The sequence below is a fragment of the Trichechus manatus genome, unplaced genomic scaffold, assembly GCF_000243295.1.
Source record: "Trichechus manatus latirostris isolate Lorelei unplaced genomic scaffold, TriManLat1.0 scaffold00117, whole genome shotgun sequence".
NCBI lineage: Eukaryota > Metazoa > Chordata > Mammalia > Sirenia > Trichechidae > Trichechus > Trichechus manatus.
This window is the reverse complement of record NW_004444053.1, coordinates 8,871,334-8,883,935: the sequence shown is the minus strand read 5'-3', so window position 1 is coordinate 8,883,935 and position 12,602 is coordinate 8,871,334. Positions and strand designations below refer to the sequence as shown.

The following is a 12,602-nucleotide window of genomic DNA, read 5'->3' as shown; positions in this document are numbered from 1 at the left end:
TCGCCAAGGGGGCGGGCAGAGCTGCAACAGCTGGGAAGACCCAGGATGGGAGATTCTAAAGAGGAAAATAAACAAAGACCTAGGGAGAAAGGTGCCTCCAGTGGAGCTCAGACTGCCTTGCACAGCATCTGTTTTCAAAATTAGAAGTGATTCTAGCCTTTCCTTCTAGGGAGCGCACAGTGCAAATTTACGTGCCATCCCTCCAAGGGGTCTCCCTGGTGCTTTCATTTTTTTCCAGGAACTAATGTATATAAATTGACATTTATATGCACAATCCTGCAAAACCAGTTCAGCTTATTAAAAATATTTAAAAACCTATAAATAGCACTCGCGGAATGTGATACCCATATTAAAAACAAATATTAAAGGTGTAAATAATGTATAATAGTACTTTGTGATATGGGTTCCTGGAAAAGTTTCATATTTAAATTTTACTAACGGGTTTTTTTTTTAATAGGGTCGCTATGAGTTGGAATCAACTCGATGACAATGGGTTTGGTTTTTGGTATTTGAGTTTGTTATTTCATTTAAAAAGTATGCGATATGTAGTTAGCACTGTGCTAGGCTACAAAGCAAATAGTTCTTTGAAATACAAATAGCCATCAGTCCTATTTAATAAGATTTATAGATTTGAATATTTTTAACCATTATAATTTTGAAATATAAGGCAATCCATAGAAGTGAATAAAACAAGTGTACAGCATAATTAATTAGTGTAAAGTGAATACCTATGTAACCACCACTCAGATCAAGAAATAGAACACTGGAACATCAGAAGCCCCCTAAGTCCCCTATCCTTAAAGGTAACAATTATCTTGACATCTAACACAGTTGTTTAGTTTTGCACATTTCTAAACTTTATATCAAATCACATAATATGTCTTTTTTTTTTTATTTCGATTGTGCAGTAGGTGAAAGTTTACAGAACAAATTAGTTGCTCATTTGATAGTTTGTACATGAAGTGTTCCACCACATTGGTTTCATTCCCCACAATGTGTCAGCACTCTCCTCATTTCTGTCCTAGGTTCCTCGTTTCTTTTCGTCCTGATTCTCTGCCTCTTCCTGCCTTCTCATCTTTGCTTTTGGGCAAATGTTGCTCTTTTGACCTCATATAATTGATAGTTCTAAGAAGCACGTTCTTCTCAGGTGTTATTATTTTATGGGCCTGTCTATGGTTTGGCTGAAAGGTGGTCTCCGGGAATGGCTTCAGTTCCAGTTCAGAAGGATGTCTTAGGGTTATAGTCTTGGAGGTTCCTCCAGTCTCTGTTGGACCAGTAAGTCTGGTCTTTTTTTGTAAATTTGATTTTTTGTTCTACAGCTTTTCTTCAGCTCTGTCCAGGACCCTCTGTTGTGATCCCAGCCAGAGCAGTCAGTATTGGTAGCTAGGCACCATCTAGTTCTTCTGGTCTTGAGGTCGTGTAGCTTACAGTTCATGTGGTCTATCAGTCGTTTGGACTAATTGCTCCCTTGAATCTTTGGTTTTCTTCACTCTCCTTTGCTCCAGATGGTAAGAGACCAATAGTTGTATCTTAGATGGCTGCTCACAAGCTTTTAAGACCCAGGCACTAGTAGTATGGAGAACTTTGTCTTTATGAACTATGTTGCGCCAGATGATGTAGATGTCTCCCGAGTCTATGGTCCGTCACCTTCGAGCCTAGGAACTTTGTCTCGCAAAGTGTTTGGTTATGTCTAAGAAGTTGCCCTGACTGTGGCCCTTGTGTTCTCTATCGTCTATATTAACATATAAGCAGCACCTACAGTTACGTATGTAGAAATATCCATCACCAAGTCTATATCTGCAGGTGGGTGTATTTCCTTACATCCTCTTACACCTCTTGGCATACCTACCTACCTATGTATCCATTTGTAAATTAGTGTTTGTTAATACTAGAGTTGCAGGATTGCCTATGCCACAGTAGTTACTGTTGTTGCCCTTTGTTCTTGCATTCCTCTCAGTGTCCTCCCATGCCTTGGTCATGTTTCCTGACTTCCCCCATATTGTGTATTGCTTTTCCCTTCACCAACATTAACCTGTATCTTCTATCTATTTGGTAATTTGCCCTCCCTTCCCCTCCCATCCCTGGTGACCATCAAAGAATTTTTTTTTCTGTGTGTAAATCTTTTCTTGTTTCTTTATAATAGTGATCTCATACAATATTTGTCCTTTTGTGATTGATTTATTTCACTCAGCATAATGTCCTCCAAATTCATCCATGTCGTAAGATGTTTCATGGATTATTCTTTATTCTTTATCATTGGGTAATATTCCATTGTGTCCTATGTATCACATTTTGTTAATCCATTCATCTGTTGATGGGCACTTAGGTTGTTTCCATCTTTTTGATATTGTGAATAATGCTGCAATGACCATGGGTGTGCATGTCTATTCGTGTCACAGTTTTTATGTCTTTAGGGTATATACTTAGGAGTAGGATTGCTGGGGCTTATGGTATTTCTATTTCTAGCTTTTTAAAGAAGCGCTATACCATTTTCCATGTGGTTGTACCATTTTACAATCCCACCAGCAGTGTATGAGAGTTCCAGTGTCCCCACAATTTCTCCAGCATTTGTTATTTTCTGTTTTTTTTTTTTTTTTTTAAATTAGTGCCGGTAATCTCAGGGTGAGATGGTATCTCATTTTAGTTTTGATTTGCATCTCTCTAAAGGCTAATGATCGTGAGCATGTCTTCATTTGTTTGTTAGCTGTCTAAACGTCTTCTTTGGTGAAGTGTCTGTCCATATACTTTGCTCATTTTCTAATTTGATTGTTTGTCTTTTTGTTGTTGAAATGTTGGAGTTTTCTATAAATTTTAGAGATTAGACCCTTGTCGGATATGTCGTAGTCAAAATTTTTTTCCCAATCTGCAGGTTCTCTTTTTACTGTTTTGGAGAAGTCTTTTGATAAGTGTAAGTGTTTGATTTTTAGGAGGTCCCCTTTTATCCAGTTCATCTTCTGCTGTTTGTACATTTTCAGTTATGTTTGGTATCCTATTTATACCATATATTAGAACCCCTAGCGTTTTCCCTATTTTTTCTTCCACAATTATTATTGTTTTAGGTTTTATCTTTAGGTCTTTGATCCATTTTGAGTTGGTTTTGTGTATGGTGTCAGGCATGGGTCCTGTTTCATTTTTTCTTTACAAATGGACATCCAGTTTTGCTAGCATCATTTGTTAAAAAGATGTCTTTTCCTCATGTAATGGATTTTGGCTCTTTGTCAATGATCAGCTGTCCATAGGTGAATGGATTTGTGTCTGGGTTCTCAATTCTGTTCCATTGATCTATGTGTCTGTTGTTGTGCCAGTACCAGGCTGTTTTGACTACCATGGCTGTATAGTATGTTCCGAGATCAGGTAATGTGAGGCCTCCTACTTTGTTCTTCTTCAGTAATGCTTTGCTTACCCAGAGCCTCTTTCCTTTCCATATAAAGTTGGTGATTAGTTTTTCCATCTCATTAAAGAATGCTATTGGAATTTGGATCAGGATTAAATTATATCTGTAGATAGCTATGGGTAGAATTGACATTTTCACAATGTTGAGTCTTCCTATCCATGAGCATGGTATGTTTTTCCATTTATGGAGGTCTCTTTTGGTGTCTTGCAGTAGTGGTTTGTAGTTTTCTTTGTATAGGTGTTTCATGTCTCTAGTTAGATTTATTCCTAAGTATTTTATCTTTTGTAGGGGAGGGTATAATAAATGGCATTGCTTTCCTTAGTTCCTTTTCTACATTCTCTTTGTTGATGTATAGGAATCCAACTGATTTTTGTATGTTAATCCTGTATCCCATTATTTTTCTGAATCTTTCTATTAGTTCTGGTAGCTTTCTTGTGGACTCTTTGGTGTTTTCTGTGTACAGAATCATAAAATCCATGAATAGGGATAGTTTTACTTCTTCCTTACCAATCTGGAGGCACTTTATTTCCTTTTCTTGCCTTATTGCTCTAGCTATGACTTCCTGTACAATATTGAATAAGAGTGGTGATAAAGGGCATCCTAGTCTGGTTCCCGTTCTCAGAGGGAATGTTTTCAGTCTCTCTCATTGACAATAGTGTTGGCTATTCATTTTGTATAAATGCCCTTTATTATGCTGAGGAATTTCTCTTCTATTCTTATTTTGCTGAGAGTTTTTATCAGGAATGGGTGTCAGACTTTATCAAATGCCTTTTCTGCATCGACTGAGATGATGATATGATTCTTTTCTTTTGTTCTATTTATGTAGTAGATTACGTTGATTGATTTTCTAATGTTGTACCATCCTTGATACTTGATATGAATCCCACTTTGGTTGTGGTGTATAATTTTTTTTTTATATGATGCTGAATTCTATTGGCTATAGTTTTGTTGAGAATTTTTGCATCTATATTCATGGGAGATATTGGTCTTTAATTTTCTTTTTTGTGGTGTCTTTGCCTGGCTTTGGTATCAGGGTTATGTTGGCTCCATAGAATGAATCTGGAAATATTCCTTCCTTTTCTATGCTCTGAAATAATTTGAATAGTATTGATATGACCTCTTCTCTGAATGTTTGTTAGAAATCTCTGGAGAAGCCATCTGGGTCAGCGCTTTTTAAAAATCATCTCTTCAATCTCTTCTTTTGTTATAGGTCTGTTCAGTTTTTCTACCTCACTTTGTGTTAGTTTAGGTAGGCAGTGTGTTTCTAGAAATTTGTCCATTTCCTCTACATTTTCAAATTTGTTGTAGTACAATTTTTCATAGTATTCAGTTATGATTCTTTTTATTTCAGTCAGTTCTGTTATAATGTCACTTATCTCATTTCTTATTTGAGTTATTTTCTCCCTCTCCTGCTTTTCTTTTGTCAGTCTGGCCATTCGCTTGTTGATTTTGTTGATCCTTTCAAAGAATCAACTTCTGGTCTTGTTGAGTATGTCTTCTTTTTGCATTTAGTTTCTTTCTCTCCTCTTTATGTTGGTGAGTTTCATTCTTGTTGTTTGTGTCTCTTGTTCACTCATTGTCTCGACTGAATAGTACTACATATATTCCAAAAAGAACTCATCCATTTTACTATTCTGGACACTTCATATAGTTCACAGTTTTGAGCTTTTATAAAAAATTGTTGTTTCATGCATGTATTCATGAAGAAAATGCATGTATACCCATACAGAAATGCATGTTTACATGCATAGAAATCCATGTGTACACACATTTCTGTTGAGTGTATACCTAAACCAAAAAACCAAACCCATTGCTGTCAAGTCAATTTCAACTTTTGGTGACCACATGTATGTTAGAGTAGAACTATGCTCCATAGAGTTTTCGATGGCTGATTTTTCAGAAGTAAATCACCAGTTCTTTTTTGCTCAGTGTCTGAGTGAAATTGAATCACCAACTTTTGGTTAGTACCAAATAACCAAACACATTGCCATCGAGTTGGTTCCAACTCATAGCTAGCCTCTAGGAGAGAGTAGAACTTCCCCAAAGGGTTTCCAAGGAGTGCCTGGTGGATTCGAACTGTTGACCTTTTGGTTAGCAGCCTGAGCTCTTAACTACTGCACCACCAGGTCAAGCGCAAACTGTGCCACTCAGGGACCTAAGTATATACCTAAGGAAGGTAAATTGCTGGTTCAAGGGGTGCATAAAGTAGATTGTCTGCCAAGTTGATTGTCAGCAATTCCTCCTGTCCTTGAATGTGAATTCCACTTTTCCCATTAACTCTTTTAAGACCCTGTTATTTTCTGCTATGAATTTTTTATTGATACCATGTGTTTTCATTAATGGAAGCATGCTGAATCATTGAGTGTGTCTGAATTTTTGGGAGACAGTATGAATTTTTTTTCTTGCTTCCTCCCACAAGCCTACCCTCAGAGATTAGTAGGACAATACATTGTCCCACTAATCCAAACCCTGAAAATCACAGAGTTCCACCAATGTCCGCTGGGACATACGGGTTCCCATATAAAAGTTTTTTTATTTTTCCTACCAAAAATGCACACACCTCATACAATATCCTGCAGAAACAGTAATTTTCAGCACACACCCATTTTTTCAGTTTCAAGCAGTCATAAAGACCCCTACCTTGTGGCATTATGCACTGTTATTGGGAAAGCAGCTTCCCAAAAAACCTGAGAGATAGAAAAAGTGGGTGGGCAACCAAGTATCCCATGGATCCTGAATTCATGATGGTTACAGGTAGATAAACCTACCACTCACATTTTCTGCCCCTGGAAGTGTATTGGCAGGCATTTGAACCACTTTAGTATGCTCTGGTGTTGTGACAGATACTGGTGCAACTGCCTAAAAAACAAGGAAGTTGGTCTGTACCACATTTTAGTGTTGAGAACTATTTGTATGAGAGGATACTTCCTGGAGCAGTGATTGTGTGAAACTTTAATGTCTTTTGGCTTCTGTACAGTGAGCTAAGACTTGCAAGTATGTTTATATTTCCTTTGTGTTATTGGGAAGGTACGGTTACCAACGTTTGGAAGTATTCAAGTAAATGAGTTATTTTTGGGGTGAAAACAATTTGTGATGCACTTTCTGGACCATGGTACTGATATGTACTGCGTGTGTGACATGCTTCATAGAACATGGTACCAATATGGCCCTCTCTAAATCAAAATGATAACAATTATGTGCAGCAAGTGCAATGTTTATTTAGTATTTCGTGTGTATTTTTGGAAAGTTGAGTAAGATATTTTTGGAAAGTTGAGTAAGATATTTTATGGTTCAAACGTAACCAGAAATGTGATGCAATTCCTGGGCCGTGGTATTGATATGTACCATGTTTGCGATGTACTTCATAGAACATGGTGCTGATATGGCCTGCTTGCAATTAGCACCTCATTTTTTCACATAATAAAAAACTGCCAATGAAGAATGATTCAGCATCCATTCCATTAGTGAAAAAACATGGCATCACCAAAAACTTCCAAAAAAAATTTCATCCATGAAAGGTTCAAGATGAGTCTTTTCATCTTCCCTTGAATCATGGCTGGCCATATGACTTGCTTTGACTGGTCAGAATGTAGGGAAATGGATGCTATGTGATTTCTGGGCCTGGGCCTTATGAATCCTTATAGTTTGTGTTTTCGGTATCTTAGAACACTTTCATATCTCCATGTGAGGCCTATACTAGACCACACGGAAAGAGAGGCCCAGTGTTCCACCATACAGGCTAAGCTCAGCCCCAATGAACCCACCAGGCAAACGTAGCCATATGCATGAGCCCAGGTGAGATCAGCTGAAAAACTGCCCAACTGACCACAGGATCATGAGAAACAATAAGTATTGTTGTTTTAGGCAAGTAAGATTTGGGGTAGTTTGTTATGCAGCAGTACATAATTGAAAGAGTGTGTTTCTTTAACATTGGTAGATAATACTAAACGCTTTTCCAAACTGGTTCTACCAATTTACATTTTAGTTAGCAATGTGTAAGGGTTTCTGTTGCTCTAAATCTTTGCTAAGACTTGGTATTTTGAGTCTTTTTAATTTTACTTTTTCTGGTAGGTATGTAGTAGTATGTATTGCGGTTTTAATTTCATTTCCCTGATAGTAATAAGGTTGAACATTTCTTCATGTTGTTTAGTCATTTAGAAGACTTCTGTAAATTGTTTATTCAAGTGTCTTGCTTATTTTTTTCCAGCATTTTCTGTCTTTTTCTTATCAACTTGTAGTATTTCTTTATCTATTCTGGATAAAATACCTTTGTAGTTCCAAATGTCTGTTGAAAATGTCTTCTTTCTTTACACTATCTTATTGTAAAGGTTTGAATTTTAAAATACTATTTAAAAATTTAAATAGGCTTTAGTTACAATGTTCAATCAAAAGTTCTAAGTTTTTGCTCAAGATAGGACTTTACTAACCTTTTTAATCCAGATGTGTACTTATCCCAATAAAAATAAATTATATCTGAAAATAAATTCACTTCCATACAGCAGCATTTTCTTCAAAGAAAGGAAATTCTTTATTCCTGACTCAAAGTTTTTTTTTTTTTTTAAATCTCTATAGAGAACAAAACTTTTAAATTAAAAGAATAATTTGCTAATTGTATAATTTGAGACCTTGGCCTGGCACATAAGCCAAAAACCAAACTCATTCTCATACAGTTGATTGGGACTCATGGTGACCCCATGTGTTACAGAGAAGAATTGCTCCATAGGGTTTTTTGATTGTAATCTTTACAGCAGCAGGTTGCCAGGCCTTTCTTCCATGGAGCTATGGTGGGTTTGATCCACCAACCTTTAGGTTAGCAGCCTATCACAAACCCCTTGTACCACCCAGTACTGTTAACCTAGCACATAGAGGGTATAAATTTTAAGGATAGAGAGGTATGGGGGTGAGTAGGTAACATCCCTGAACTCTTATCAGAGGACAACAGCATATTCATCTAACAAGCATCTGATCCTGTGTTGGGTTTTGCTCTGCAATGCTCACTCAGGGAGTGACATTTGAACACCAAGACACACGTAACTTTCCCATTCTTCTCTTAAAATGGTACTAAAAATGCTATAAATTTCAGTTTACCTAAAACTAAGAAAGCTTTTTTTGCCACTCAGTGCAGAGACAAAGGTTCCTTCGACACACGGGTTAACTAACATCTAGGGGTATCATTGGGAAAGTCATGTGTTTGGAGGCCTACAACACAATCCTCCCTAAAGGAAAACTTGCCTAATCTGTGTTTTGGTGTATTTTGTCTTCAATCATCAGAAAATCCAATACTTACAAAATAATTAATGAAAAATTAAGAGATTTTTGTTGTTGGTGTTCCTACTTTACTCTAGGGGAAAGAATTCAATTATAGTGTGAAAGGTATGGCAAAGACATTTACTGATCAGTGAATACTTATGTGCTTCCTCAGTGTCTCCCATCTGTCTTGCCATTAGATAGGGACATGTGACATGTTCTCTGGCCAATAAGCTGTAAGACATCTTTTCCAAGATGAAACATTTAATAGTTGGTACATGACCCTCCACCCTCTCTTTCCTGGAAACCATATGTCCCAGATGGCATAGCTACAAGATGCAACCACTCGGAAAGGAGCTACCTTGGAGAGCCACTAGGTCTGCAGTGGATTTTGCATGACCAAAAAATTAACTACTAAAAAATTAACTTTCTAGGTTTTCCTGACCAGAATCAAACCCAGGCCATGGAGGTGAAATCACCAAATCCTAGTCACTAGACTACCAGGGATAGGTACAGGACAACTGCCAGAAACTCAAGCTGAATTCAGAAGAGGACGTAGAATGAGGAATATCATTGCTGATATCAGATGGATCTTGGTGGAAAGCAGAGAATACCAGAAAGATGGTTATCTTTGTTTTATTGACTATGCCAGTGGCATCACTGGGGAGGTGCGACACCAAAATGACCTCAGGGTCTGCAGCTGCGGAGGTGGTGGTGGTGGGTGAGTCGGTGTTGCCAGTGGGAGGGGCCACCAAGGCAGTGCAGTCACTAGGGTTGGTGTCATCTGTCACCCAGTGCAGTAGCGTGTTACCACCACCCCTCACACGCCAGTCAGGGTGCAGGCTGCCTACCGAAGTGCCCACCATTGGGCAGAGAGGAGGGTCTTTGCCTTGGTCAATGGGAGAGGGGAGGAGCTGCAGGGGGCGGGGGCGGGGGCAGGAGGGGCAGGCCAGAAAGGGCAAGGCCACCAGTAATGCTGGGCCCTGCACAGGGGCGGGGCAGGGCCTGGCCACTCTGCCCCCCAGGGGTGGGTTCCCAGCTGGTCCCACCAATGGAGTAGGGGAGTGACACTATGAGTTATTGCACTGGGTGACACCAAAACTAGTGATGCCACTGGACTATGCAAAGGCATTGGACTGTGTGGATCACAACAAGATATGGATAACACTGAGAAGAATGGGAATTACAGTTCACTTAATTGTGCTCACGCAGAACCTGTATGTAGACCAAGAGGCACTCACTGGAAAAGAACAAGGGAATACCACGTGGTTTAAAATCAGCAAAAGTGTGTCCAGAGTTGTATCATGTCACTACATTTATTCAATCTGTATGCTGAGCAAATAATCTGAGAAACTGGACTATATGAAGAAGAATGCAACATCAGGATTGCAGGAAGACTTACTGACAACCTGCGATATGCAAATGACACAACCTTGCTTGCCAAAAGTGAAGAGGACATAAAGCACTTACTGATATAGATCAAAGATTACAACCTTCAGTATGGATTACACCTCAACATAAAGAAAACAAAAATCCTTACAACTAGAACAATAAACAACATCATGAAAATATTGAAATTGTCAAGGAATTCCTTTCACTTGGATCCACGATCAATGCCCATGGAAGCAGTAGTCAAAAAATCAAATTACATAGTGCATTGGGAAAATCTGCTGCGAAAGATCTCTTTAAAATCTTAAAAAGCAAAGATGTCATTTTGATCACTAAAGTACATCTGACCCAAACCATGGTCTTTTCAATCACATCATATGCATGTGAAAGCTGAACAATTTTTACTTAAGTTTACTGTTGCAATCCCCATGTCTTTACTCTTCTCTCTGCCCTAAGCTTTATTACAAGAAGCCCTGGTAACATAGTGGTTAAACACTTAGCTGATTATGAAAGGTTGGTGGTTTAAACCCACCAGCTGCTCCATGGGAGAAAGATGTGGCAATCTGTTACCTTAAAGATTACAGCTTTGGAAACTCTATAGAGCAGTTCTACTCTGTCCTATAGGGTAGCTATGAGTAGGACTCAAGTTGACAACACACAACAACAACATTTCTTGAGTATGCCAAATGATACAAAGGTGAGAGGTACACAGCAGAAAGCCTATTAGGACAATTTTTTACTATATTAGTAAAAAACTATAAATTCACTGAAATTAGTAAGTTTGAAAATTAGTCTTTTCTAGTGGAACAGATAAAAGTACTTTATGGAAAAAACATCCTAGAAAATGTGCTAGTGCGGTGTTGGGGATAAAGAGTTCAGCAAAGCAAGGGAACCTGCCCTCTAGGAAATTATGATCAAGTGTAGGAGTCGCACAAGTCAATAGGTTGTTTCGGCAGATAAGTACTATACTAGGGATATTAATGATATTGCGTGTGATATTAATGAAACTGTTTGATAATTTCTGCATTCCATTGGATCAGCTTTCTTGGGAATAGGCATAAATGTGGATCTCTTCCAGTTGGCTGTCTTCCAAATTTCTTGGCATAGACGAATGAGCACTTCCAGCACTGCATCTATTTGTTGAAACATCTCAGTTGATATTCTGCCAATTTCTGGAGCTTTGTTTATTTGCCAATGTCTTCAGTGCAGCTTGGACTTCATCCTTCAGTACCATCAGTTCCTGATCATATGCTATCTCCTGAAATGGTTGAACATCGACCAATTCTTTTTGTTATAGTGACTGTGTATTCCTTCCATCTGCTTTTGATACTTCTTGTGTTATTTAATATTTTCCCCATAGAATCCTTCAATATTGCAACTCGAGGCTTGAATTGTTTCTTCAGCTCTTTCAGCTTGAGAAATGCTGAGTGTGTTCTTCCCTTTTGGTTTTCTACCTCCAGGTCTTTGCACATGTCATTCTAATATTTTACTTTGTCTTCTCGAGCCACCGTTTGAAATCTTCTGTTCAGCTCTTTTACTTCATTATTTCTTCCTTCTGCTTTAGCTACTTGACATTAAAGAGCAAGTTTCAGAGTCTCTTCTGACATCCATTTTGGTCTTTTCTTTCTTTCCTGTCTTTTAATGACCTTTTGCTTTCTTCATGTGTGATGTCCTTGATGTCATTCTACAACTCCCTGGTCTTTGGTCTTTAGTGTTCAATGCGTCAAATCTATTCTTGAGATGGTCTCTAAATTCAGGTGGGATATACTCAAGGTTGTACTTTGGCTCTCGTGAACTTGCTCTCATTTGCTTTAGTTTCAACTTGAACTTGCATATGAGCAATTGATGGTCTGTTCACAGTCAGCCCCTGGCCTTGTTCTGACTGATGATATTGAGCTTTTCCATTGACTCTTTCCTCAGATGTAGTTGATTTGATTCCTGTGTATTCCATCTGGTGAGGTCCATGTGCATAGTTGCTGTTTATGTTGTTGGAAAAAGGTATTTGCAATGAAGAAGTTGTTGATCTTGCAAAATTCTATCATGTGATCTCTGGCATCATTTCTATCAACAAGGCCATATTTTCCAACTACCAATCCTTCTCCTTTGCTTCCAACTTTTACATTCCAATCACCAGTAATTGTCAATGCATCCTGATTGCATATTCTATCAATTTCAAACTGCACAAGTTGGTAAAATTTTCAATTTCTTCATTCTTGACCTTAGTGGTTGCTGAGTAAATTTGAATAATAGTCATATTAACTAGTCTTCCTTGCAGGCATATGGATAGTATCCTATCCCTGACAGCGTTGCACTTCAGGATAGATCTTGAAATGTTCTTTTTGATAATGAATGCAATGCCATTCTTCTTCAAGTTGTCATTCCTGGCATAGTACACAATATGGTTGTCTGATTCAAAATGGCGGACGCCAGTCCATTTCAGCTCAGTAATGCCTGGGATATCATTGTTTATGCGTTCCATTTCATTTTTGATGATTTCCAATTTTCCTAGATTCATACTTCGTACATTCCACGTTCCGATTATTCATGGATGTTTACAGCTGTTTCTTCTTAT

General features: G+C 38.1%; 1 pseudogene; it reads right to left on the bottom strand.

The window, feature by feature from the left end:
- LOC101350085 (thyroid hormone receptor-associated protein 3 pseudogene) overlaps positions 1 to 9,507 on the bottom strand; it is a 31,124-nt pseudogene extending 21,617 nt beyond the window's left edge.
- Positions 9,508 to 12,602: the final 3,095 nt, after the last annotated feature.